At 42.8% G+C, this 25,667-nt stretch overlaps 1 protein-coding gene across 1 annotated transcript in view; it reads right to left on the bottom strand.

The window, feature by feature from the left end:
- The window catches only part of STXBP5L (syntaxin binding protein 5L), a 1,275,950-nt gene that overhangs the window by 1,185,972 nt on the left and 64,311 nt on the right, over nucleotides 1-25,667 (bottom strand). The gene's annotated exons all lie outside the window — the stretch shown is intronic.

Genomic DNA, 25,667 nt, shown 5'->3' with positions numbered 1-25,667 from the left:
CATTTTTTTTGTTTCTGACACGTGGTTGACACATGATTGATACCTAGTGGATTACAAATCATCTTAACCGATTGGCACAGCTCAGCGGGAACTGAAACTATTCCCATTGGCGGCTTTGGTGGGACAATTGGCTCCTGACTGCACATGTAGTCTCTTCAATCGACTTGTGACTGCATGTGTAGTCAGTGAGTGGGACAGCAGTGTGTTTGCAGCGTGGGCAGTAGTCTGTCGGACACGCAGAACTCTGAGAGTGGCAGCTTAAACGCTGAGCTGAAGTTAGAAGTCAAAGTGTTTTATTTTTTTGCAGCTAGCTCTCAGTAGGGCATTGCTGCTCCTGCTCTTGATATATGGATAGGAAGTGGAAGCTTAAAAATGCTTGATGATGAAATTCGAGGGACTTTAGCTAATATTCCACCAAATATTCAGAAACTGTGTTCATCCTATCAACCTCATACAGGCCATTAAAATATTAAGTAGCTATTGGTGTTATTAAACTTTTTTTTAATTTTTGCACATACATACTGTTACTTGTAAATACATTTTGTTATTATATCATTTATGTATGTGTCCGTATCTCTTAAAAAAAGTTAGTTTAACCTCCTGTTTGCTAGTACAACTGAATTACTGTGCCGCAAAATGATGTTGGTCTAAAAAGTGTGTCGCCAACATGAAAAGTTTGGAAAGCTCTGTTCTATAGGCTTCTCTTAGGATTGTATAGTTAGTCAACCGGTATACAACTTAAGGTGCACAGTAACTGTATATTAAGTTCATAAATTTACTGCTTGCAGTATCGAATAAAATATGCCTGTGTTCTATTCAGCAAATGACTTAGATTATCGTCACTGCAGCTTGAAAAACATAATTTATGCTAACCTGATAAATTTAATTCTCTTGTAGTGTATCCAGTCCACGGATCATCCATTACTTGTGGGATATTCTCCTTCCCAACAGGAAGTTGCAAGAGGATCACCCACAGCAGAGCTGCTATATAGCTCCTCCCCTCACTGCCATATCCAGTCATTCGACCGAAACAAGCCGAGAAAAGGAGAAACCATAGGGTGCAGTGGTGACTGTAGTTTAATTAAAATTTAGACCTGCCTGAAAAGGACAGGGCGGGCCGTGGACTGGATACACTACAAGAGAAATAAATTTATCAGGTAAGCATAAATTATGTTTTCTCTTGTTAAGTGTATCCAGTCCACGGATCATCCATTACTTGTGGGATACCAATACCAAAGCTAAAGTACACGGATGATGGGAGGGACAAGGCAGGAACTTAAACGGAAGGAACCACTGCCTGTAGAACCTTTCTCCCAAAAACAGCCTCCGAAGAAGCAAAAGTATCAAATTTGTAAAATTTGGAAAAAGTATGAAGGGAAGACCAAGTTGCAGCCTTGCAAATCTGTTCAACAGAGGCCTCATTTTTAAAGGCCAAGGTGGAAGCCACAGCTCTAGTAGAATGAGCTGTAATCCTTTCAGGAGGCTGCTGTCCAGCAGTCTCATAGGCTAAACGGATTATACTCCGAAGCCAAAAAGAAAGAGAGGTTGCCGAGGCCTTCTGACCTCTCCTCTGTCCAGAGTAAACAACAAACAGGTTAGATGTTTGGCGAAAATCTTTAGTAGCCTGTAAGTAAAACTTCAAGGCACGGACTACGTCTAGATTATGCAAAAGATGTTCCTTCTTTGAAGAAGGATTAGGACATAATGATGGAACAACAACCTCTTGATTGATATTCTTGTTAGAAACCACCTTAGGTAAAAACCCAGGTTTTGTACGCAGAACAACTTTATCTGAATGAAAGATCAGATAAGGAGAATCACAATGTAAGGCAGATAACTCCGAGACTCTTCGAGCCGAGGAAATAGCCATCAGAAAAAGAACTTTCCATGAAAGAAGTTTGATATCAATAGAATGAAGGGGTTCAAACGGAACCCCTTGAAGAACTTTAAGAACCAAGTTTAAGCTCCATGGAGGAGCAACAGGTTTAAACACAGGCTTAATTCTAACTAAAGCCTGACAAAATGCCTGAACGTCAGGAACTTCTGCCAGACGCTTGTGTAAAAGAATAGACAGAGCAGAAATCTGTCCCTTTAAAGAACTAGCTGATAATCCTTTGTCCAAACCCTCTTGAAGGAAGGACAATATCCTAGGAATCCTAACCCTACTCCATGAGTAATTCTTGGATTCACACCAATGAAGATATTTACGCCATATCTTGTGGTAAATTTTCCTGGTGACAGGCTTTCGTGCCTGTATTAAGGTATCAATTACTGACTCGGAGAAGCCACGCTTTGATAGGATCAAGCGTTCAATCTCCATGCAGTCAGTCTCAGAGAAAGTAGATTTGGATGATTGAAAGGACCTTGTATTAGAAGGTATTGTCTCAGAGGCAGAGTCCATGGTGGAAAGGATGACATGTCCACTAGGTCTGCATACCAGGTCCTGCGTGGCCACGCAGGCGCTATCAATATCACCTATGCTCTTTCCTGTTTGATTTTAGCAATCAGACGAGGGAGCAGAGGAAACGGTGGAAACACATAAGCCAGGTTGAAGAACCAAGGCACTGCTAGAGCATCTATCAGTGTCGCTTCTGGGTCCCTGGACCTGGATCCGTAACAAGGAAGCTTGGCGTTCTGGCGAGACGCCATGAGATCCAATTCTGGTTTGCCCCAACGGAGAACCAATTGAGCAAACACCTCCGGATTACTTCCATGCACTGAGCCACCGTGGGGCACGGAATGGAGTGAAGAACAGGGCAAGCATTTAGAAGTTTTGATAACCTGGACTCCGTCAGGTAAATTTTCATTTCTACAGAATCTATTAGAGTCCCTAGGAAGGAAACCCTCGTGAGAGGAGATAGAGAACTCTTTTCTTCGTTCACTTTCCACCCATAGGACCTCAGGAATGCCAGAACTATCTCTGTATGAGATTTGGCAATTTGAAACTTGACGCCTGTATCAGGATGTCGTCCAGGTAAGGAGCCACCGCTATGCCTCGGGGTCTTAGGACCGCCAGAAGTGAGGCCAGAACCTTTGTAAAAATTCTTGGGGCTGTAGCCAAACCGAATGGAAGAGCTACAAATTGTTAATGCCTGTCTAGAAAGGCAAACCTCAGGAACTGATGATGATTCTTGTGAATCGGAATGTGAAGGTAGGCATCCTTTAAGTCCACTGTGGTTATGTACTGACCCTCTTGGATCATGGGTAAAATGGTTCGAATAGTTTCCATCTTGAATGATGGAACTCTGAGGAATTTGTTTAGGATCTTTAAATCCAAAATTGGTCTGAAGGTTCCCTCTTTTTTGGGAACCACAAACAGATTTGAATAAAACCCCTGTCCTTGTTCCGTCCGCGGAACTGGATGGATCACTCCCATTACAAGGAGATCTTGTACGCAGCTTAGGAATGCCTCTTTCTTTATCTGGTTTGCAGATAATCTTGAAAGGTGAAATCTCCCTTGTGGAGGAGAAGCTTTGAAGTCCAGAAGATATCCCTGAGATATGATCTCCAACGCCCAGGGATCCTGAACATCTCTTGCCCACGCCTGGGCGAAGAGAGAGAGTCTGCCCCCTACTTTCTGGCCTGCTTGCCCTTGTTCCAGGACTGGTTAGGTTTCCAGGCCTGCTTGGATTGAGCAAAAGTTCCCTTTTGTTTTGAAGCAGAGGAAGTTGATGCTGCACCTGCCTTGAAATTTCGAAAGGCACGAAAATTAGACTGTTTGGCCTTTGATTTGGCCCTGTCCTGAGGAAGGGTATGACCCTTACCTCCAGTAATGTCAGCAATAATTTCTTTCAAACCAGGCCCGAATAAGGTCTGCCCCTTGAAAGGAATGTTGAGTAATTTAGACTTGAAAGTCACATCAGCTGACCAGGATTTGAGCCATAGCGCCCTACGCGCCTGGATGGCGAATCCGGAATTCTTAGCCGTTAGTTTAGTCAAATGAACAATGGCATCAGAAACAAATGAGTTAGCTAGCTTAAGAGTTCTAAGCTTGTCAACAATTTCAGTCAATGGAGCTGTATGGATGGCCTCTTCCAGGGCCTCAAACCAGAATGCCGCCGCAGCAGTGACAGGTGCAATGCATGCAAGGGGCTGTAAAATAAAACCTTGTTGAATAAACATTTTCTTAAGGTAACCCTCTAATTTTTTATCCATTGGATCTGAAAAAGCACAACTGTCCTCAACCCGGGATAGTGGTACGCTTTGCTAAAGTAGAAACTGCTCCCTCCACCTTAGGGACAGTCTGCCATAAGTCCCGTGTAGTGGCATCTATTGGAAACATTTTTCTAAATATAGGAGGTGGGGAAAAGGGCACACCGGGGTTATCCCACTCCTTACTAATAATTTCTGTAAGCCTTTTAGGTATTGGAAAAAAATCAGTACTCACCGGCACTGCATTGTATTTATCCAGCCTACACAATTTCTCTGGCACTGCAATTGTGTCACAGTCATTCAGAGCAGCTAATACCTCCCCAAGCAATACACAGAGGTTCTCAAGCTTAAAATTAGAAATCTCTGAATCAGGTCTCCCTAATTCAGAGACGTCACCCACAGACTGAAGCTCTCCGTCCTCAGGTTCTGCATATTGTGACGCAGTATCAGACATGGCTCTTACAGCATCTACGCGCTCTGTATCTCGTCTAACCCCAGAGCTATCGCGCTTGCCTCTCAATTCAGGCAATCTGGATAATACCTCTGACAGGGTATTATTCATGATTGCAGCCATGTCCTGCAAAGTAATCGCTATGGGCGTCCCTGATGTACTTGGCGCCATATTAGCGTGCGCCCCTTGAGCGGGAGGCGAAGGGTCCGACACGTGGGGAGAGTTAGTCGGCATAACTTCCCCCTCGACAGACCCCTCTGGTGACAATTCTTTTATAGATAAAGACTGATCTTTACTGTTTAAGGTGAAATCAATACATTTAGTACACATTCTCCTATGGGGCTCCACCATGGCTTTTAAACATAATGAACAAGTATCCTCTGTTTCAGACATGTTTGTACAGACTAGCAATGAGACTAGCAAGCTTGGAAAACACTTTAAAGCAAGTTAACAAGCAATATAAAAAACATTACTGTGCCTTTAAGAGAAACACATTTTGCCAAAATTTGAAATAACAGTGAAAAAAGGCAGTTACACTAACAACATTTTTACAGTGTATGTAACAAGTCAGCAGAGCATTGCACCCACTTGCAAATGGATGATTAACCCCTTAATAACAAAAACAGAATAATAAATGACAAAAAATGTTTTTTAAACACAGTCACAACAACTGCCACAGTCTACTGTGATTGTTACCCTCCTCAAACACGACTTTGAAGCCTTTTGAGCCCTTCAGAGATGTCCTGTATCATGCAGAGGGAAGCTGAATGTCTGTCAGTATTTTTAGCTGCACAGAAAAGCACTAAAAGCTTCAGGAAACTGTTTCTAGGCAAAAATCAAGCCAGCCATGTAAAAAAAAAAAACTAGGCCCCAATAAGTTTTGTCACCAAACATATATAAAAAACGATTAACATGCCAGCAAACGTTTTATATTACACTTTTATAAGAGTATGTATATATTTATAAGAGTATGTATTTCTGTTAATAAGCCTGATACCAGTCGCTATCACTTACAAACTTACATTAATCCGGTATCAGCAGCATTTTTCTAGCAAATTCCATCCCTAGAAATATATTAACTGCACATACCTTACTGCAGGAAAACCTGCACGCCATTCCCCCTCTGGAGTTACCTTACTCCTCAGAATATGTGAGAACGGCAGTGGATCTTAGTTACTTCTGCTAAGATCATAGAAATCACAGGCAGATTCTTCTTCTAATGCTGCCTGAGATGAAACAGTACACTCCGGTACCATTTAAAAATAACAAACTTTTGATTGAAGTTAAAAAACGAACTATAATACACCACACTCCTCTTACTACGTCCATCTTTGTTGAGAGTTGCAAGAGAATGACTGGATATGGCAGTGAGGGAAGGAGCTATATAGCAGCTCTGCTGTGGGTGATCCTCTTGCAACTTCCTGTTGGGAAGGAGAATATCCCACAAGTAATGGATGATCCGTGGACTGGATACACTTAACAAGAGAAATTATTATCCCGTTAGCTTAAATTCAAAGACTGCCCACAATATATTAATACTATCGTCTGTCAGCCGTAAAATAATGTGTGTTAGAAATTTTATAACAAAGCTATTCGGTACAACAATTCCTCATTACATCTGCTGTTTAAAAAGTTGTGCTTTTTAGCATATCAACTAGCTAAGCCCTGACATGTTTCGCCACCAGCGTGGCTTTCTCAAAGGGTACGGCGCAGAGTTTGGCGTGTTTTTTTATTGACTCGCATTCCTCCCCTTATGGTGACGTCATCACCTATCAGAGTGGATGTTTATAAGTACCAATCACAGTAGCCCTGACATTTACACATTGTGTGTGTAATTGAGGATGTATCAATATGTATCAATAGAATACACTTAGAGCAATTATGTTTTGTTATTATGTACCAGATGTAATAAGATAGTGTTCTGGGGATACTGCAATTCAATTTACAGGGAGTGCAGAATTATTAGGCAAGTTGTATTTTTGAGGATTAATTTTATTATTGAACAACAACCATGTTCTCAATGAACCCAAAAAACTCATTAATATCAAAGCTGAATAGTTTTGGAAGTAGTTTTTAGTTTGTTTTTAGTTATAGCTATTTTAGGGGGATATCTGTGTGTGCAGGTGACTATTACTGTGCATAATTATTAGGCAACTTAACAAAAAACAAATATATACCCATTTCAATTATTTATTTTTACCAGTGAAACCAATATAACATCTCAACATTCACAAATATACATTTCTGACATTCAAAAACAAAACAAAAACAAATCAGTGACCAATATAGCCACCTTTCTTTGCAAGGACACTCAAAAGCCTACCATCCATGGATTCTGTCAGTGTTTTGATCTGTTCACCATCAACATTGCGTGCAGCAGCAACCACAGCCTCCCAGACACTGTTCAGAGAGGTGTACTGTTTTCCCTCCTTGTAAATCTCACATTTGATGATGGACCACAGGTTCTCAATGGGGTTCAGATCAGGTGAACAAGGAGGCCATGTCATTAGATTTTCTTCTTTTATACCCTTTCTTGCCAGCCACGCTGTGGAGTACTTGGACGCGTGTGATGGAGCATTGTCCTGCATGAAAATCATGTTTTTCTTGAAGGATGCAGATTTCTTCCTGTACCACTGCTTGAAGAAGGTGTCTTCCAGAAACTGGCAGTAGGACTGGGAGTTGAGCTTGACTCCATCCTCAACCCGAAAAGGCCCCACAAGCTCATCTTTGATGATACCAGCCCAAACCAGTACTCCACCTCCACCTTGCTGGCGTCTGAGTCGGACTGGAGCTCTCTGCCCTTTACCAATCCAGCCACGGGCCCATCCATCTGGCCCATCAAGACTCACTCTCATTTCATCAGTCTATAAAACCTTAGAAAAATCAGTCTTGAGATATTTCTTGGCCCAGTCTTGACGTTTCAGCTTGTGTGTCTTGTTCAGTGGTGGTCGTCTTTCAGCCTTTCTTACCTTGGCCATGTCTGAGTATTGCACACCTTGTGCTTTTGGGCACTCCAGTGATGTTGCAGCTCTGAAATATGGCCAAACTGGTGGCAAGTGGCATCTTGGCAGCTGCACGCTTGACTTTTCTCAGTTCATGGGCAGTTATTTTGAGCCTTGCTTTTTTCACACGCTTCTTGCGACCCTGTTGACTATTTTGAATGAAACGCTTGATTGTTCGATGATCATGCTTCAGAAGCTTTGCAATTTTAAGAGTGCTGCATCCCTCTGCAAGATATCTCACTATTTTTGACTTTTCTGAGCCTGTCAAGTCCTTCTTTTGACCCATTTTGCCAAAGGAAAGGAAGTTGCCTAATAATTATGCACACCTGATATAGGGTGTTGATGTCATTAGACCACACCCCTTCTCATTACAGAGATGCACATCACCTAATATGCTTAATTGGTAGTAGGCTTTCGAGCCTATACAGCTTGGAGTAAAACAACATGCATAAAGAGGATGATGTGGTCAAAATACTCATTTGCCTAATAATTCTGCACTCCCTGTATTATATGAGGCAGATAGCTCTATTGGGATATTCAGATGACATGAATAATATTCCTTGTATGGAGTTAGTTATAATTTAAACAATCTACTACTAATAGTTTAAATTTTGTAGGGATGGTTTCTCATTTATTTACTGTCCATACCCAAATTATGGAAATATAGGGAAAGTTTCTCATTATGCTCCCATCCATATCGACCATAATAATCAAAGAAGTACTGTAGGTAAATTTCATTGGATTTCAAATATCCATTTAATAATTACACACTTTGTGTGGAGCGTACATATTATTCACTGCTGCCAATTGAGCTTATTACCTATTGATCTTATTACGATGATGTTCGTAGAAAAACATAATTTATGCTTACCTGATAAATTTCTTTCTCTTGTGATGTATCGAGTCCACGGATTCATCCATACTTGTGGGATATTCTCCTTCCTAACAGGAAGTAGCAAAGAGAGCACCCAAAGCAGAGCTGTCTATATAGCTCCTCCCTTAGCTCCACCCCCCAGTCATTCGACCGAAGGCTAGGAAGAAAAAGGAGAAACTATAGGGTGCAGAGGTGACTGAAGTTTTTAAAATAAAAATATACTACCTGTCTTAAACAGACAGGGCGGGCCGTGGACTTGATACATTACAAGAGAAAGAAATTTATCAGGTAAGCATAAATTCTGTTTTTTCTTGTAAGATGTATCGAGTCCACGGATTCATTCATACTTGTGGGATACCAATACCAAAGCTTTAGGACACGGATGAAGGGAGGGACAAGACAGGTACCTAAACGGAAGGCACCACTGCTTGTAGAACCTTTCTCCCAAAAATAGCATCATAAAGCTTTAGGAAGATTGCACAGCTAGACAAATAAATGATTAACCCCTTAATGTAAAAACCGGATTGACAAAACGTCAAAAAACGGTAAAAACACGTTCAGCACCTTGCCACAGCTCTGCTGTGGCGCCTTCCTGCTCTTTAGGAAAGATTTGTGGGGGAAAAAACTTCTTTAAGCCCTCAAACACAGCAGGACCCTCTGGAGAAGCAGCTGGATGTATGAGTAAAAGAAACTGCGCAACTGAGGCGTGAAAATAGGCCCCTCCCACCTCACTCGATGTTATGGGGCCTAAAAGAAACACACCAGAGTGTTTCCAAACTAGCCATGTGGGTTGATAACCCTTAAATAAGCCACAATGACCCCTTAAAGTCCCTCAAAAAATTTTTATGTTTGCAATAAAAAAACGTTTTTTCTTAACAGTGTCACCAGTAACCAATGAGCCCTTTATGCAAGCTGGGATTCCTACTAAGTGCCTGAATACAGCTTACCCTTCCCTCATGGGGATATTGCCAGCCTTTTTCTAGAATTATCACAGTCTGTCTAGAAAAAAATAGACATACCTCAATGCAGCTTAGCATGCAAACCATTCCCCCAACTGAAGTTTTCCTGTACTCTACTCAGCGCTTGTGAGAACAGCAGTGGATCTTCTTTACAAAGTGCTAGGATCATCATCCTCCTTGCAGAAATCTTCATCCCTTTTCTGCAGAGAGTAAATAGTACACACCGGTACCATTTAAAATAAACTTTTGCTCAACTGGGGGGTGGAGCTAAGGGAGGAGCTATATAGACAGCTCTGCTGTGGGTGCTCTCTTTGCCACTTCCTGTTAGGAAGGAGAATATCCCACAAGTATGGATGAATCCGTGGACTCGATATATCTTACAAGAGAAATATACATAACTCTTTTATTCCATTGGCTGTGCGCAAACCAATGCAGGGGAATCTGTTTATAAATCAGATCATTCTGATAAAAAACAGAATTTATGCTTACCTGATAAATTACTTTCTCCAACGGTGTGTCCGGTCCACGGCGTCATCCATTACTTGTGGGAAATGTTCTCCCCCACAGGGAAAGGCAAGGAGAGCAAACAGCAAGAGCTGTCCATATAGCTCCCCCTCCGGCTCCGCCCCCCAGTCATTCGACCGACGGTTAGGAGAAAAAGGAGAAACTATAGGGTGCCGTGGTGACTGTAGTGTATAAAGAAAAAAAATTTCAACCTGATTAAAAAAAAACCAGGGCGGGCCGTGGACCGGACACACCGTTGGAGAAAGTAATTTATCAGGTAAGCATAAATTCTGTTTTCTCCAACATTGGTGTGTCCGGTCCACGGCGTCATCCATTACCTACCAGGTTACCTAAACAGAAGGCACCACGGCTTGCAAAACCTTTCTCCCAAAAACAGCCTCCGAAGAAGCAAAAATATCAAATTTGTAGAATTTGGCAAAAGTGTGCAGAGAAGACCAAGTCGCTGCCTTACATATATGGGCAACAGATGCCTCGTTCTTATAGGCCCATGTGGAAGCCACAGCCCTAGTAGAGTGAGCTGTGATATGGTCAGGAGGCTGCCGTCCGGCAGTCTCATAAGCCAAGCGGATAATGCTTTTCAGCCAGAAAGAGAGAGAGGTAGCAGTAGCTTTTTGACCTCTCCTCTTACCAGAGTAAACGACAAACAAGGATGAGGTTTGTCTAAAATCTTTTGTTGCTTCTAAATAGAACTTTAAAGCACGAACAACATCTAAATTGTGTAATAAACGTTCCTTCTTTGAAACTGGATTCGGACACAAAGAAGGAACAACTATTTCCTGGTTGATGTTCTCGTTGGAAACAACTTTTGGAAGAAAACCAGGCTTAGTACGCAAAACAACCTTATCTGAATGGAACACCAGATAGGGTGGATCACACTGCAAAGCAGATAATTCAGAAACTCTTCTAGCAGAAGAAATAGCAACCAAAAACAGAACTTTCCAAGATAGTAACTTAATATCTATGGAATGTAAAGGTTCAAACGGAACCCCTTGAAGAACTGAAAGAACTAAATTTAGACTCCAAGGAGGAGTCATGGGTCTGTAAACAGGCTTGATTCTAACCAAAGCCTGAACAAAAGCATGTACATCTGGCAAAGCTGCCAGTCGTTTGTGCAACAAGACGGACAATGCAGAAATCTGTCCTTTTAGAGAACTAGCTGACAATCCTTTATCCAAACCTTCTTGGAGAAAGGAGAGAATCTTTGGAATTTTAATCTTACTCCAGGAGAATCCTTTGGATTCACACCAATCCTTCTAGTCACAGGTTTTCTGGCTTGGACAAGAGTATCAATCACAGAATTTGAAAACCCACGCTTGGATAAAATCAAGCGTTCAATTTCCAAGCAGTCAGCTGCAGAGAAACTAGATTGGGATGTTCGAATAGACCTTGTACTAGAAGGTCCTGTCTCAAAGGTAGCTTCCATGGTGGAGCCGATGACATATTCACCAGGTCTGCATACCAAGTCCTGCGTGGCCACGCAGGAGCTATCAGAATCACCGAGGCCTTCTCCTGTTTGATCCTGGCTATGAGCCTGGGGAGGAGAGGAAACGGTGGAAACACATATGCTAGGTTGAACGACCAAGGCGCCACTAATGCATCCACTAGAGTCGCCTTGGGATCCCTGGATCTGGACCCGTAGCAAGGAATCTTGAAGTTCTGACGGGACGCCATTAGATCCATGTCTGGAATGCCCCATAATTGGGTTAACTGAGCAAAGACCTCCGGATGGAGTTCCCACTCCCCCGGATGGAAAGTCTGACGACTCAAATAGTCCGCCTCCCAGTTGTCTACTCCTGGGATGTGAATAGCAGATAGATGGCAGGAGTGATTCTCTGGATTATCTTGGTTACTTCCTTCATCGCTAGGGAACTCTTTGTTCCCCCCTGATGATTGATGTACGCAACAGTCGTTATGTTGTCCGACTGAAATCTTATGAACCTGGCTTCCGCTAGCTGAGGCCAAGCCAGGAGCGCATTGAATATAGCTCTTAGTTCCAAAATGTTTATCGGGAGAAGCGGCTCTTCCCGCGACCATAGGCCCTGAGCTTTCAGAGAGTCCCAGACCGCGCCCCACCCAAAGAGGCTGGCGTCGGTCGTGACGATGACCCACTCCGGTCTGCGGAAACTCATTCCCTGAGACAGGTGATCCTGGGTCAACCACCAGAGAAGTGAGTCCCTGGTTACCTGGTCTACTTGAATTTGGGGAGACAAGTCTGTATAGTCCCCATCCCACTGATTGAGCATGCACAGCTGTAATGGTCTTAGATGAATTCGAGCAAAAGGAACCACATCCATTGCTGCGACCATTAGTCCTATTACTTCCATGCATTGAGCTATGGAGGGTTGAGGAATAGAGTGAAGAACTCGACAAGCTTTTAGAAGCTTTGTCTTTCTGACGTCTGTGAGAAAGATCTTCATTTCCACAGAATCTATTATTGTTCCCAGAAAAGGAACCCTTGTGGACGATGACAGTGAACTTTTTTCTATGTTCACTTTCCACCCGTGAGATCTGAGAAAAGCCAACACAATGTCTGTATGAGCGCTCGCTTTGGAAAGAGACGACGCTTGGATTAGGATGTCGTCTAGATAAGGTGCTACAGCGATGCCCCTCGGTCTTAGGACCGCTAGAAGGGACCCTAGCACCTTTGTGAAAATTCTGGGAGCGGTGGCTAAACCGAATGGAAGAGCCACAAACTGGTAATGTTTGTCCAGAAAGGCGAACCTCAGGAACTGATGATGAGATTTGTGGATTGGGATATGCAGATACGCATCCTTCAGATCCACGGTAGTCAAAAATTTACCCTGCTGGATTGTTGGTAAGATTGTCCGAATGGTTTCCATCTTGAAGGATGGAACTCTGAGGAACTTGTTTAATATCTTTAAATCCAGAATTGGCCTGAAAGTTCCCTCTTTTTTGGGAACCACAAACAGGTTTGAGTAAAACCCTAGACCTTGTTCCCCGGAGGGGACTGGGTTTATCACTCCCATCTTTGATAGGTCTCTTACACAATGTAAGAATGCCTGTTTCTTTATCTGGTCTGAAGATAAGCGAGACAGGTGGAACCTTCCCTTTGGAGGAAGTCCCTTGAATTCTAGCAGGTATCCCTTGGAAACTATCTCTAGTGCCCAGGGATCCAGAACATCTCTTGCCCAAGCCTGAGCGAAGAGAGATAGTCTGCCCCCTACCAGATCCGGTCCCGGATCGGGGGCTACCCCTTCATGCTGTCTTGGTAGCAGCAGCAGGTTTCTTGGTTTGTTTACCCTTGTTCCAGCATTGCATGGGCTTCCAAGCGGGTTTGGGCTGGGCCGTGTTACCTTCTTGTCTAGCGGCAGTGGAGTTATTAGCCGGTCCGTTCCTGAAATTGCGAAAGGAACGAAAATTAGACTTGTTCTTAGCCTTAAAAGGCCTATCCTGTGGGAGGGCATGGCCCTTACCCCCAGTGATGTCTGAAATAATTTCCTTCAATTCCGGCCCAAAAAGGGTCTTACCCTTGAAAGGAATATTCAGTAACTTAGTCTTGGAAGACACGTCTGCCGACCAGGATTTTAGCCAAAGCGCCCTCCGCGCTACTATAGCAAAACCTGAGTTTTTCGCCGCCAATTTCGTTATTTGAAAGGCGGCATCCAATATAAAGGAATTAGCTAACTTTAATGCGTGAATTCTGTCCATGACTTCTTCATAGTAAGTCTCTTTCTGGAGCGACCTTTCTAGTTCTTCGAACCAAAAGGACGCCACTGAAGTGACAGTAATAACACACTTAGCTGGTTGAAGGATGAACCCTTGCTGAACAAAAATCTTTTTAAGCAATCCTTCCAATTTTTTATCCATAGGATCTTTGAAAGCGCAGCTGTCCTCTATAAGAATAGTTGTGCGCTTCGCTAGTGTTGAAACAGCTCCCTCAACCTTCGGGACCGTTTGCCATGCGTCCCTTCTAGGGTCTACTATGGGAAACATTTTCTTAAATATAGGAGGTGGGGCAAAGGGTACACCTGGCTTCTCCCACTCCTTTTCCACTATGTTCGCTACCCTCTTAGGTATTGGAAAAGCGTTGTCGTGCACTGGGACCTCTAAAAATTTGTCCAATTTGAACAACTTCTCTGGTACTACCATGGAATCACAGTCATCCAGAGTAGCTAATACCTCCTTAAGCAAAGCGCGGAGATGTTCTAGCTTAAACTTAAATGCCACTAGATCAGGTTCTGCCTGTTGAGAAATTTTTCCTGAGTCTGAAATTTCACCCTCAGACAGCCCTTCCCTCACAGCCAATTCTGATTGATGTGAGGGTAAAATAGATAAGGCATCGTCAGCGTCTGATTGTTCATCCTTTTTATCTGTATTTAAAACTGAACAATCACGCTTTCTCTGAAAAACTGGCAGTTTGGATAAAAGATTTGCTATAGAATTATCCACTACTGCTGATAATTGTTGCATAGAAATAAGCACTGGCGCGCTAGGTGTCGCCTGCGCGGGCAAAGCTGGTGTTGACACAGAAGGATAGGATGTAGAGCTATCCCCACTACCTTTATTAGATAAATCATCTTGGGCAACATTATGAGAAATAACAGAGCTGTCCTGATTTTGTTTGGACGCTATGGCGCAATTATCACAAACACTCGAAGGGGGAACCACATTTGTCTCTATACACACAGAACATAGGTTATCTGATGGAACAGACATGTTAAACAGATTTAGGCAGGCAAACAATGCAATAAAAACGATTTTAAACAAAAACGTTACTGTCTCTTTAAATAATAAAATGACACATTTATTTCTGAATGTTCAAAAAACTATGAAGGCAATATCCGATTTTTCTGAAATTTGGACCCCAGTGTCTTAATGCTTAGAAAGTATTGCACAGCAAATATGGAGACTCTAGCTCTTAAAACAAACAAGATTTAACCGTTTTTACACACCACAATCCCAGCTACAGCCTTGCTGCAGCTTTTTACCTTCCTTAGGGGTCACCATTCACAGAAAAAAGCCTTTTGGAGTCACTTTCTGAACCACAGGACCCTCTCACATGAATCTGCATGCACTGCCTTGAAATTCAACTGCACAGCTGAAGTACCAAAATGAGGCTTCCTCCCTCAGCACACTAGAGTGAAGGGGCCTTCCTGACTAGATTTAGGTGTCTAAAACAAGCCAGATCAATAAAAAACGTTCCCAAGTGTATGTGAGCTTATAAAATATTTCAAATGTTATAATATTGTAATAAAAACCAATCAATTTAGCCCCTAACAGTGTCTACCAGCATAAAAAACAAAAAGGGGAAGCCTGTTATCTTTTTTGCTGAGGTGAAAGAAAAATGGCTTACCGTTTCCCCTGAGGGGAAAAATGACTATCATCTAGCATTAGCCTGTGTTGTTAGAAGGAGACTAGTCATACCTGAAGCAGATGAGTCTGCAAACTGTTACCCCCAACTGAAGTTCTCTTGTTTCAACAGTCCTGCGTGGTAACAGTAATGGATTTTAGTTACTTGTGCTAAAAACATAATTTATGCTTACCTGATAAATTCCTTTCTCCTGTAGTGTAGTCAGTCCACGGGTCATCCATTACTTATGGGATTATATCTCCTCCCTAACAGGAAGTGCAAGAGGATCACCCAAGCAGAGCTGCTATATAGCTCCTCCCCTCTACGTCATACCCAGTCATTCGACCGAAACCAAACGAGAAAAGGAGAAACCATAGGGTGCAGTGGTGACTGGAGTTTAATTTAAAATTTAGACCTGCCGTAAAAACAGGGCGGGCCGTGGACTGACTACACTACAGGAGAAAGGAATTTATCAGGTAAGCATAAATTATGTTTTCTCCTGTTAAGTGTAGTCAGTCCACGGGTCATCCATTACTTATGGGATACCAATACCAAAGCTAAAAGTACACGGATGACGGGAGGGACAGGCAGGATCTTTACACGGAAGGAACCACTGCCTGAAGAACCTTTCTCCCAAAAACAGCCTCCGAAGAAGCAAAAGTGTCAAATTTGTAAAATTTCGAAAAGTTGTGAAGTGAAGACCAAGTTGCAGCCTTGCAAATCTGTTCAACAGAGGCCTCATTTTTAAAGGCCCAAGTGGAAGCCACAGCTCTAGTAGAATGAGCTGTAATTCTTTCAGGAGGCTGCTGTCCAGCAGTCTCATAGGCTAAACGTATTATGCTACGAAGCCAGAAAGAGAGAGAGGTAGTCGAAGCTTTTTGACCTCTCCTCTGTCCAGAATAAACGACAAACAGGTAAGAAGTTTGGCGAAAATCTTTAGTTGCCTGCAAATAAAATTTCAGGGCACGGACGACGTCCAGATTGTGCAGAAGTCGTTCCTTCTTTGAAGAAGGGTTAGGGCACAATGATGGAACAACAATCTCTTGATTGATATTCCTGTTAGTGACTACCTTAGGTAAGAACCCAGGTTTAGTACGCAGAACTACCTTGTCTGAATGAAAAATCAGATAAGGAGAATCACAATGTAAGGCTGATAACTCAGAGACTCTTCGAGCCGAGGAAATAGCCATTAAAAACAGAACTTTCCAAGATAACAGCTTGATATCAATGGAATGAAGGGGTTCAAACGGAACACCCTGCAAAACGTTAAGAACTAAGTTTAAGCTCCACGGCGGAGCAACAGTTTTAAACACAGGCTTAATCCTGGCCAAAGCCTGACAAAAAGCCTGAACGTCTGGAACTTCTGACAGACGTTTGTGTAAAAGGATAGACAGAGCTGAGATCTGTCCCTTTAACGAACTAGCAGATAAACCCTTTTCTAAACCTTCTTGTAGAAAAGACAATATCCTAGGAATCCTAACCTTACTCCATGAGTAACTCTTGGATTCGCACCAATGCAAGTATTTACGCCATATTTTATGGTAAATTTTCCTGGTAACAGGTTTCCTAGCCTGTATCAAGGTATCAATCACTGACTCCGAGAATCCACGCTTTGATAGAATCAAGCGTTCAATCTCCATGCAGTCAGCCTCAGAGAAATTAGATTTGGATGTTTGAAAGGACCCTGAATCAGAAGGTCCTGTCTCAGAGGCAGAGACCATGGTGGACAGGACGACAAGTCCACTAGATCTGCATACCAGGTCCTGCGTGGCCACGCAGGCGCTATTAGAATCACCGATGCTCTCTCCTGTTTTATCCTGGCAATCAATCGAGGAAGCATCGGGAAGGGTGGAAACACATAAGCCATGTTAAAGACCCAAGGTGCTGTCAGAGCATCTATCAGTACCGCTCCCGGGTCCCTGGACCTGGATCCGTAACAAGGAAGCTTGGCGTTCTGGCGAGACGCCATGAGATCCAGATCTGGTTTGCCCCAACGCCGAAGCAGTTGGGCAAACACCTCAGGATGAAGTTCCCACTCCCCCGGATGAAAAGTCTGGCGACTTAGGAAATCCGCCTCCCAGTTCTCCACGCCTGGGATGTGGATCGCTGACAGGTGGCAAGAGTGAGACTCTGCCCAGCGAATTATCTTTGAGACTTCCATCATCGCTAGGGAACTCCTTGTCCCTCCCTGATGGTTGATGTAAGCCACAGTCGTGATGTTGTCCGACTGAAACCTGATGAACCTCAGAGTTGCTAACTGAGGCCAAGCCAGAAGGGCATTGAAAACTGCTCTTAATTCCAGAATGTTTATTGGAAGGAGTCTCTCCTCCTGAGTCCATGATCCCTGAGCCTTCAGGGAATTCCAGACAGCGCCCCAACCTAGCAGGCTGGCGTCTGTTGTTACAATCGTCCAATCTGGCCTGCTGAAGGGCATCCCCCTGGACAGATGTGGCCGAGAAAGCCACCATAGAAGAGAATCTCTGGTCTCTTGATCCAGATTCAGCATAGGGGACAAATCTGAGTAATCCCCATTCCACTGACGTAGCATGCACAATTGCAGCGGTCTGAGATGCAGGCGTGCAAAAGGTACTATGTCCATTGCCGCTACCATTAAGCCGATTACCTCCATGCATTGAGCCACTGACGGGTGATGAATGGAATGAAGGACACGGCAAGCATTTAGAAGTTTTGATAACCTGTCCTCTGTCAGGTAAATTTTCATTTCTACAGAATCTATAAGAGTCCCCAAGAAGGGAACTCTTGTGAGTGGCAATAGAGAACTCTTTTCTACGTTCACCTTCCACCCATGCGACCTTAGAAATGCCAGACTAACTCTGTATGAGACTTGGCAGTTTGGAAACTTGACGCTTGTATCAGAATGTCGTCTAGGTACGGAGCTACCGATATTCCTCGCTGTCTTAGTACCGCCAGAAGAGAGCCCAGAACCTTTGTAAAGATTCTTGGAGCCGTAGCTAACCCGAAGGGAAGAGCTACAAACTGGTAATGCCTGTTTAGGAAGGCAAACCTTAGGTACCGATAATGATCCTTGTGAATCGGAATGTGAAGGTAGGCATCCTTTAAATCCACTGTGGTCATGTACTGACCCTTTTGGATCATAGGTAAGATTGTCAGAATAGTTTCCATTTTGAACGATGGAACTCTTAGGAATTTGTTTAGGATCTTTAAGTCCAAGATTGGTCTGAAGGTTCCCTCTTTTTTGGGAACCACAAACAGATTTGAGTAAAACCCTTGTCCGTGTTCCGACCGCGGAACCGGGTGGATCACTCCCATTAGTAAAAGGTCTTGTACACAGCGTAGAAACGCCTCTTTCTTTATCTGGTTTGCTGACAACCTTGAAAGATGAAATCTCCCTTTTGGAGGAGAAGCTTTGAAGTCCAGAAGATATCCCTGAGATATGATCTCTAACGCCCAGGGATCCTGGACATCTCTTGCCCAAGCCTGGGCGAAGAGAGAAAGTCTGCCCCCCACTAGATCCGTTTCCGGATCGGGGGCCCTCACTTCATGCTGTCTTAGGGGCAGCAGCAGGCTTTCTGGCCTGCTTGCCCTTGTTCCAGGACTGGTTAGGCTTCCAGTCCTGTCTGTAGCGAGCAACAGTTCCTTCCTGTTTTGGAGCGGAGGAAGTTGATGCTGCTCCTGCCTTGAAGTTACGAAAGGCACGAAAATTAGACTGTTTAGCCCTTGTTTTGGCTCTGTCTTGAGGCAGGGCATGGCCCTTACCTCCAGTAATGTCAGCGATAATTTCTTTCAAACCGGGCCCGAATAATGTCTGCCCTTTGAAAGGGATGTTAAGCAATTTAGATTTAGAAGTCACATCGGCTGACCAGGATTTAAGCCACAGCGCCCTACGCGTTTGAATGGCGAATCCGGAGTTCTTAGCCGTAAGTTTAGTTAAGTGTACTACGGCATCAGAAATAAATGAATTAGCTAGCTTAAGGACTCTAAGCGTGTCTATAATCTCATCCAATGGAGCTGAGCTAATGGTCTCTTCCAGAGACTCAAACCAGAATGCTGCCGCAGCCGTGACAGGCGCAATGCATGCAAGGGGTTGTAATATAAAACCTTGTTGAACAAACATTTTCTTAAGGTAACCCTCTAACTTTTTATCCATTGGATCTGAAAAAGCACAGCTATCCTCCACCGGGATAGTGGTGCGCTTAGCCAGAGTAGAAACTGCTCCCTCCACCTTAGGGACCGTCTGCCATAAGTCCCGTGTGGTGGCGTCTATTGGAAACATTTTTCTAAATATAGGAGGGGGTGAAAAAGGCACACCGGGTCTATCCCACTCCTTGTTAACAATTTCTGTAAGCCTTTTAGGTATAGGAAAAACGTCAGTACACGTCGGTACCGCAAAATATTTATCCAGCCTACATATTTTCTCTGGAATTGCAACCGTGTTACAATCATTCAGAGCCGCTAATACCTCCCCTAGTAATACACGGAGGTTCTCAAGCTTAAATTTAAAATTTGAAATGTCTGAGTCCAGTTTACTTGGATCAGATCCGTCACCCACAGAATGAAGCTCTCCGTCCTCATGTTCTGCAAATTGTGACGCAGTATCAGACATGGCTCTATTATTATCAGCGCACTCTGTTCTCACCCCAGAGTGATCGCCTTTACCCCTAAATTCTGGCAATTTAGATAATACTTCAGTCATAACATTAGCCATGTCTTGCAAAGTGATTTGTATGGGCCGCCCTGATGTACTTGGCGCCACAATATCACGCACCTCCTGAGCGGGAGGCGAAGGTACTGACACGTGAGGAGAGTTAGTCGGCTTAACTTCCCCCTCGTTGTCTGGTGAAATTTTCTTTACATGTACAGATTGGCTTTTATTTAAAGTAGCATCAATGCAATTAGTACACAAATTTCTATTGGGCTCCACATTGGCCTTTAAACATATTGCACAAAGAGATTCATCTGTGTCAGACATGTTTAAACAAACTAGCAATGAGACTAGCAAGCTTGGAAAATACTTTTCAAATAAATTTACAAGCAATATAAAAAACGTTACTGTACCTTTAAGAAGCACAAAAAACTGTCACAGTTGAAATAACAATGAACCAAATTAGTTATAGCAACCAAATTTTCACAGTAAATGCATTAAGTTAGCAAAGGATTGCACCCACCAGCAAATGGATGATTAACCCCTTAGTACCCAAAAATGGATAACAATTTAATATAAACGTTTTTATCACAGTCAAAACACTGTCTCACAGGTCTGCTGTGAGTGATTACCTCCCTCAAAACTAGTTTTGGAGACCCCTGGGCTCTGTAGAGACGTCCTGGATCATGGAGGAAGAAATAGGAAGACTGTGACTGAATTTTTACTGTGCAATAAAGCGCCAAAATAGGCCCCTCCCACTCATAATACAACAGTGGGGAAGCTCAGTAAACTGATTTTATTCATAAACAAACGACAGCCATGTGGTAAAAATAATGTCCATAAAGTTTTATCACCAAGTACCTCAGAGAAAAACGATTAACATGCCAGTAAACGTTTAAAAATAAAATTATGAAATGTTATTAATAAGCCTGCTGCTAGTCGCTTTCACTGCAGTGGAGGCTCAAATATAAGTTAAATGTATACAGTATTTTCTAAGTGAAGTTCCATTCCCTAGAAATACCTCAGTGTAAACATACATACATATCAGCCTGATACCAGTCGCTACTACTGCATTTAAGGCTGCACTTACATTACATCGGTATTAGCAGTATTTTCTCAGTCAATTCCATTCCTTAGAAAATAATATACTGCAACATACCTCCTTGCAGGTGAACCCTGCCCGCTGTCCCCTGTTCTGAAGTTACCTCACTCCTCAGAATGGCCGAGAACAGCAAATGGATCTTAGTTACGACCGCTAAGATCATACACAAACTCAGGTAGATTCTTCTTCTAATGCTGCCTGAGAAAAAACAACACACTCCGGTGCTGTTTAAAATAACAAACTTTTGATTGAAGAAATAAAAACTAAGTTTAACAACCACAGTCCTCTCACACGTCCTATCTATTAGTTAGGTGCAAGAGAATGACTGGGTATGACGTAGAGGGGAGGAGCTATATAGCAGCTCTGCTTGGGTGATCCTCTTGCACTTCCTGTTAGGGAGGAGATATAATCCCATAAGTAATGGATGACCCGTGGACTGACTACACTTAACAGGAGAAATCATAGCCCTCTTAAACAGAAATCTTCATCACTTTTCTGTTATAGAGTAAATAGTACAAGCCAGCACTATTTTAAAATAACAAACTCTTGATAGAAGAATAAAAAACTACAACTAACACCACAAACTCCTCGCCATCCCCGTGGTAGATGCTACTTGTTCAGAGCGGCAAGGAGAATGACTGGGGGGCGGAGCCGGAGGGGGAGCTATATGGACAGCTCTTGCTGTGTGCTCTCCTTGCCTTTCCCTGTGGGGGAGAACATTTCCCACAAGTAATGGATGACGCCGTGGACCGGACACACCAATGTTGGAGAAATTGCCTAAAGAAATAGTGTTCATTCATAATAATGATGAATGTAGGAACTTTTCATGAATGGGGTTAGGAGGTGAGAAAAAAAGATAAAAATAAAAGTGAAATTAAAAACAACAAAAATAACAGTGTAAAAACTAAATCTACTTAATAGTGTGCCTAGAGTCTTAATGACTCTCTGCCTAGAGTCTTACTGGCTCTGACCATGGAAATTAATGTGTGTGCTCAAGCATATAAATGATGCAAATAAAATTATGAAGCTCCTCACTTCGTCTAAACGACAAGGAGATAGACTGTGGTTCAGTGCAACATATATAATATAATAGTTAAGATAACATAACACATGTGATATATTAGTGTGACATGCTATTCAACACATGCCTATTAGTGTTGGTTATAGGTGTTATACTCTATAAACTTCTGCAAAATTTATTGCAGTCTCATCCATCCTTAACGTAATTTTACAGTAATGTTACTACGTATCTTTACTTATACAGAAAACAATAGGATACAATAGAAATGCTCTACAGATTCTATAAAACCTGATTTAATATATAATCTCTGAACTACTGATATTATATTATTTGTTCAGTTTTGTATATTTGTCAGATTTTGATTATGTACTTCTAAGTTTTCTTATGACTTATTACTTTCATCTACATTCCATTATTTTTTATTAATCTTCAGCAGATGATAGCTCTGCTCATTTAAATAATTATTGTGACTTGAGTGTATCTGATACTATAAGGTTATATTATATTCCATGTGTTTCGCATTGAGTTGTGTCGTGCTGCTTGGTTTACAGATAAGAAACATAATTATTATGCTCATTTAACCCATTAGGTTGAATGGCATTCAATAGGTAGATCCATCTACTTTAATATTGTAGTAGTCATTTTTCTTTGTCTTCACCTCTTATGCCAAATTTGACTTTTTGTACTCCAAAACACTAAGTTATTGGCTTTTTTTAGCATATGAGCCTACCTATGTTTAGCTTTCAACTAAGAATACCAAGAGAACAAAGCAAATTTGATGATAAAAGTAAATTAAAAAGTTGTTTAAAATTGCATGGCCTATCTGAATCATGAAAGTTTAATTTGGACTTTACTATCCCTTTAACCCTATCACATATACTTTTTTAATGGCAAAGATTACATATATGGCATATGATTAGTTAAAGTTTACCATCACTTTAAACTGAATAGGAAAATAACATGACTGTGCCTGCACATGCCAGATGCACACTCCCTAGCTTGCCCTGGGACACGCATTCTGACTGGCTGCTTAAAGTCTCTTTACAGTGGGGTGTGAATACTTATGACATTTGAGGTAAAAACATAATTTATGCTTACCTGATAAATTCCTTTCTCCTGTAGTGTAGTCAGTCCACGGGTCATCCATTACTTATGGGATTATATCTCCTCCCTAACAGGAAGTGCAAGAGGATCACCCAAGCAGAGCTGCTATATAGCTCCTCCCCTCTACGTCATACCCAGTCATTCGACCGAAACCAAACGAGAAAGGAGAAACTATAGGGTGCAGTGGTGACTGGAGTTTAATTTAAAATTTAGACCTGCCGTAAAAAACAGGGCGGGCCGTGGACTGACTACACTACAGGAGAAAGGAATTTATCAGGTAAGCACAAATTATGTTTTCTCCTGTTAAGTGTAGTCAGTCCACGGGTCATCCATTACTTATGGGATACCAATACCAAAGCTAAAAGTACACGGATGACGGGAGGGACAGGCAGGATCTTTACACAGAAGGAACCACTGCCTGTAGAACCTTTCTCCCAAAAACAGCCTCCGAAGAAGCAAAAGTGTCAAATTTGTAAAATTTTGAAAAAGTGTGAAGACCAAGTTGCAGCCTTGCAAATCTGTTCAACAGAGGCCTCATTCTTAAAGGCCCAAGTGGAAGCCACAGCTCTAGTAGAATGAGCTGTAATCCTTTCAGGAGGCTGCTGTCCAGCAGTCTCATAGGCTAAACGTATTATGCTACAAAGCCAAAAAGAGAGAGAGGTAGTCGAAGCTTTTTGACCTCTCCTCTGTCCAGAATAAACGACAAACAGGGAAGAAGTTTGACGAAAATCCTTAGTTGCCTGCAAATAAAATTTCAGGGCACGGACGACGTCCAGATTGTGCAGAAGTCGTTCCTTCTTTGAAGAAGGGTTAGGGCACAATGATGGATCAACAATCTCTTGATTGATATTCTTGTTAGTGACTACCTTAGGTAAGAACCCAGGTTTAGTACGCAGAACTACCTTGTCTGAATGAAAAATCAGATAAGGAGAATCACAATGTAAGGCCGATAACTCAGAGACTCTTCGAGCCGAGGAAATAGCCATTAAAAACAGAACTTTCCAAGATAACAGCTTGATATCAATGGAATGAAGGGGTTCAAACGGAACACCTTGCAGAACGTTAAGAACTAAGTTTAAGCTCCACGGCGGAGCAACAGTCTTAAACACAGGCTTAATCCTAGCCAAAGCCTGACAAAAAGCCTGAACGTCTGGAACTTCTGACAGACGTTTGTGTAAAAGGATAGACAGAGCTGAGATCCGTCCCTTTAACGAACTAGCAGATAAACCCTTTTCTAAACCTTCTTGTAGAAAAGACAATATCCTAGGAATCCTAACCTTACTCCATGAGTAACTCTTGGATTCGCACCAATATAAGTATTTACGCCATATTTTATGGTAAATTTTCCTGGTAACAGGTTTCCTAGCCTGTATTAAGGTATCAATCACTGACTCCGAGAATCCTCGCTTTGATAGAATCAAGCGTTCAATCTCCATGCAGTCAGCCTCAGAGAAATTAGATTTGGATGTTTGAAAGGACCCTGAATCAGAAGGTCCTGTCTCAGAGGCAGAGACCATGGTGGACAGGACGACATGTCCACTAGATCTGCATACCAGGTCCTGCGTGGCCACGCAGGCGCTATTAGAATCATCGATGCTCTCTCCTGTTTGATCCTGGCAATCAATCGAGGAAGCATCGGGAAGGGTGGAAACACATAAGCCATGTTGAAGACCCAAGGTGCTGTCAGAGCATCTATCAGTACCGCTCCCGGGTCCCTGGACCTGGATCCGTAACAAGGAAGCTTGGCGTTCTGGCGAGACGCCATGAGATCCAGATCTGGTTTGCCCCAATGATGAAGCAGTTGGGCAAACACCTCCAGATGAAGTTCCCACTCCCCCGGATGAGAAGTCTGGCGACTTAGGAAATCCGCCTCCCAGTTCTCCACGCGTGGGATGTGGATCGCTGACAGGTGGCAAGAGTGAGACTCTGCCCAGCGAATTATCTTTGAGACTTCCATCATCGCTAGGGAACTCCTTGTCCCTCCCTGATGGTTGATGTAAGCCAGTCGTGATGTTGTCCGACTGAAACCTGATGAACCTCAGAGTTGCTAACTGAGGCCAAGCCAGAAGAGCATTGAAAACTGCTCTTAATTCCAGAATGTTTATTGGAAGGAGTCTCTCCTCCTGAGTCCATGATCCCTGAGCCTTCAGGGAATTCCAGACTGCGCCCCAACCTAGCAGGCTGGCGTCTGTTGTTACAATCGTCCAATCTGGCCTGCTGAAGGGCATCCCCCTGGACAGATGAGGCCGAGAAAGCCACCATAGAAGAGAATCTCTGGTCTCTTGATCCAGATTTAGCATAGGGGACAAATCTGAGTAATCCCCATTCCACTGACTTAGCATGCACAATTGCAGCGGTCTGAGATGCAGGCGTGCAAAAGGTACTATGTCCATTGCCGCTACCATTAAGCCGATTACCTCCATGCATTGAGCCACTGACGGGTGTTGAATGGAATGAAGGACACGGCAAGCATTTAGAAGTTTTGATAACCTGTCCTCTGTCAGGTAAATTTTCATTTCTACAGAATCTATAAGAGCCCTAA

The sequence above is a fragment of the Bombina bombina genome, chromosome 3 (assembly GCF_027579735.1).
Source record: "Bombina bombina isolate aBomBom1 chromosome 3, aBomBom1.pri, whole genome shotgun sequence".
Lineage (NCBI taxonomy): Eukaryota > Metazoa > Chordata > Amphibia > Anura > Bombinatoridae > Bombina > Bombina bombina.
Note: the sequence above shows the minus strand (reverse complement) of the source record. Positions and strands in the feature narration are given on the sequence as shown.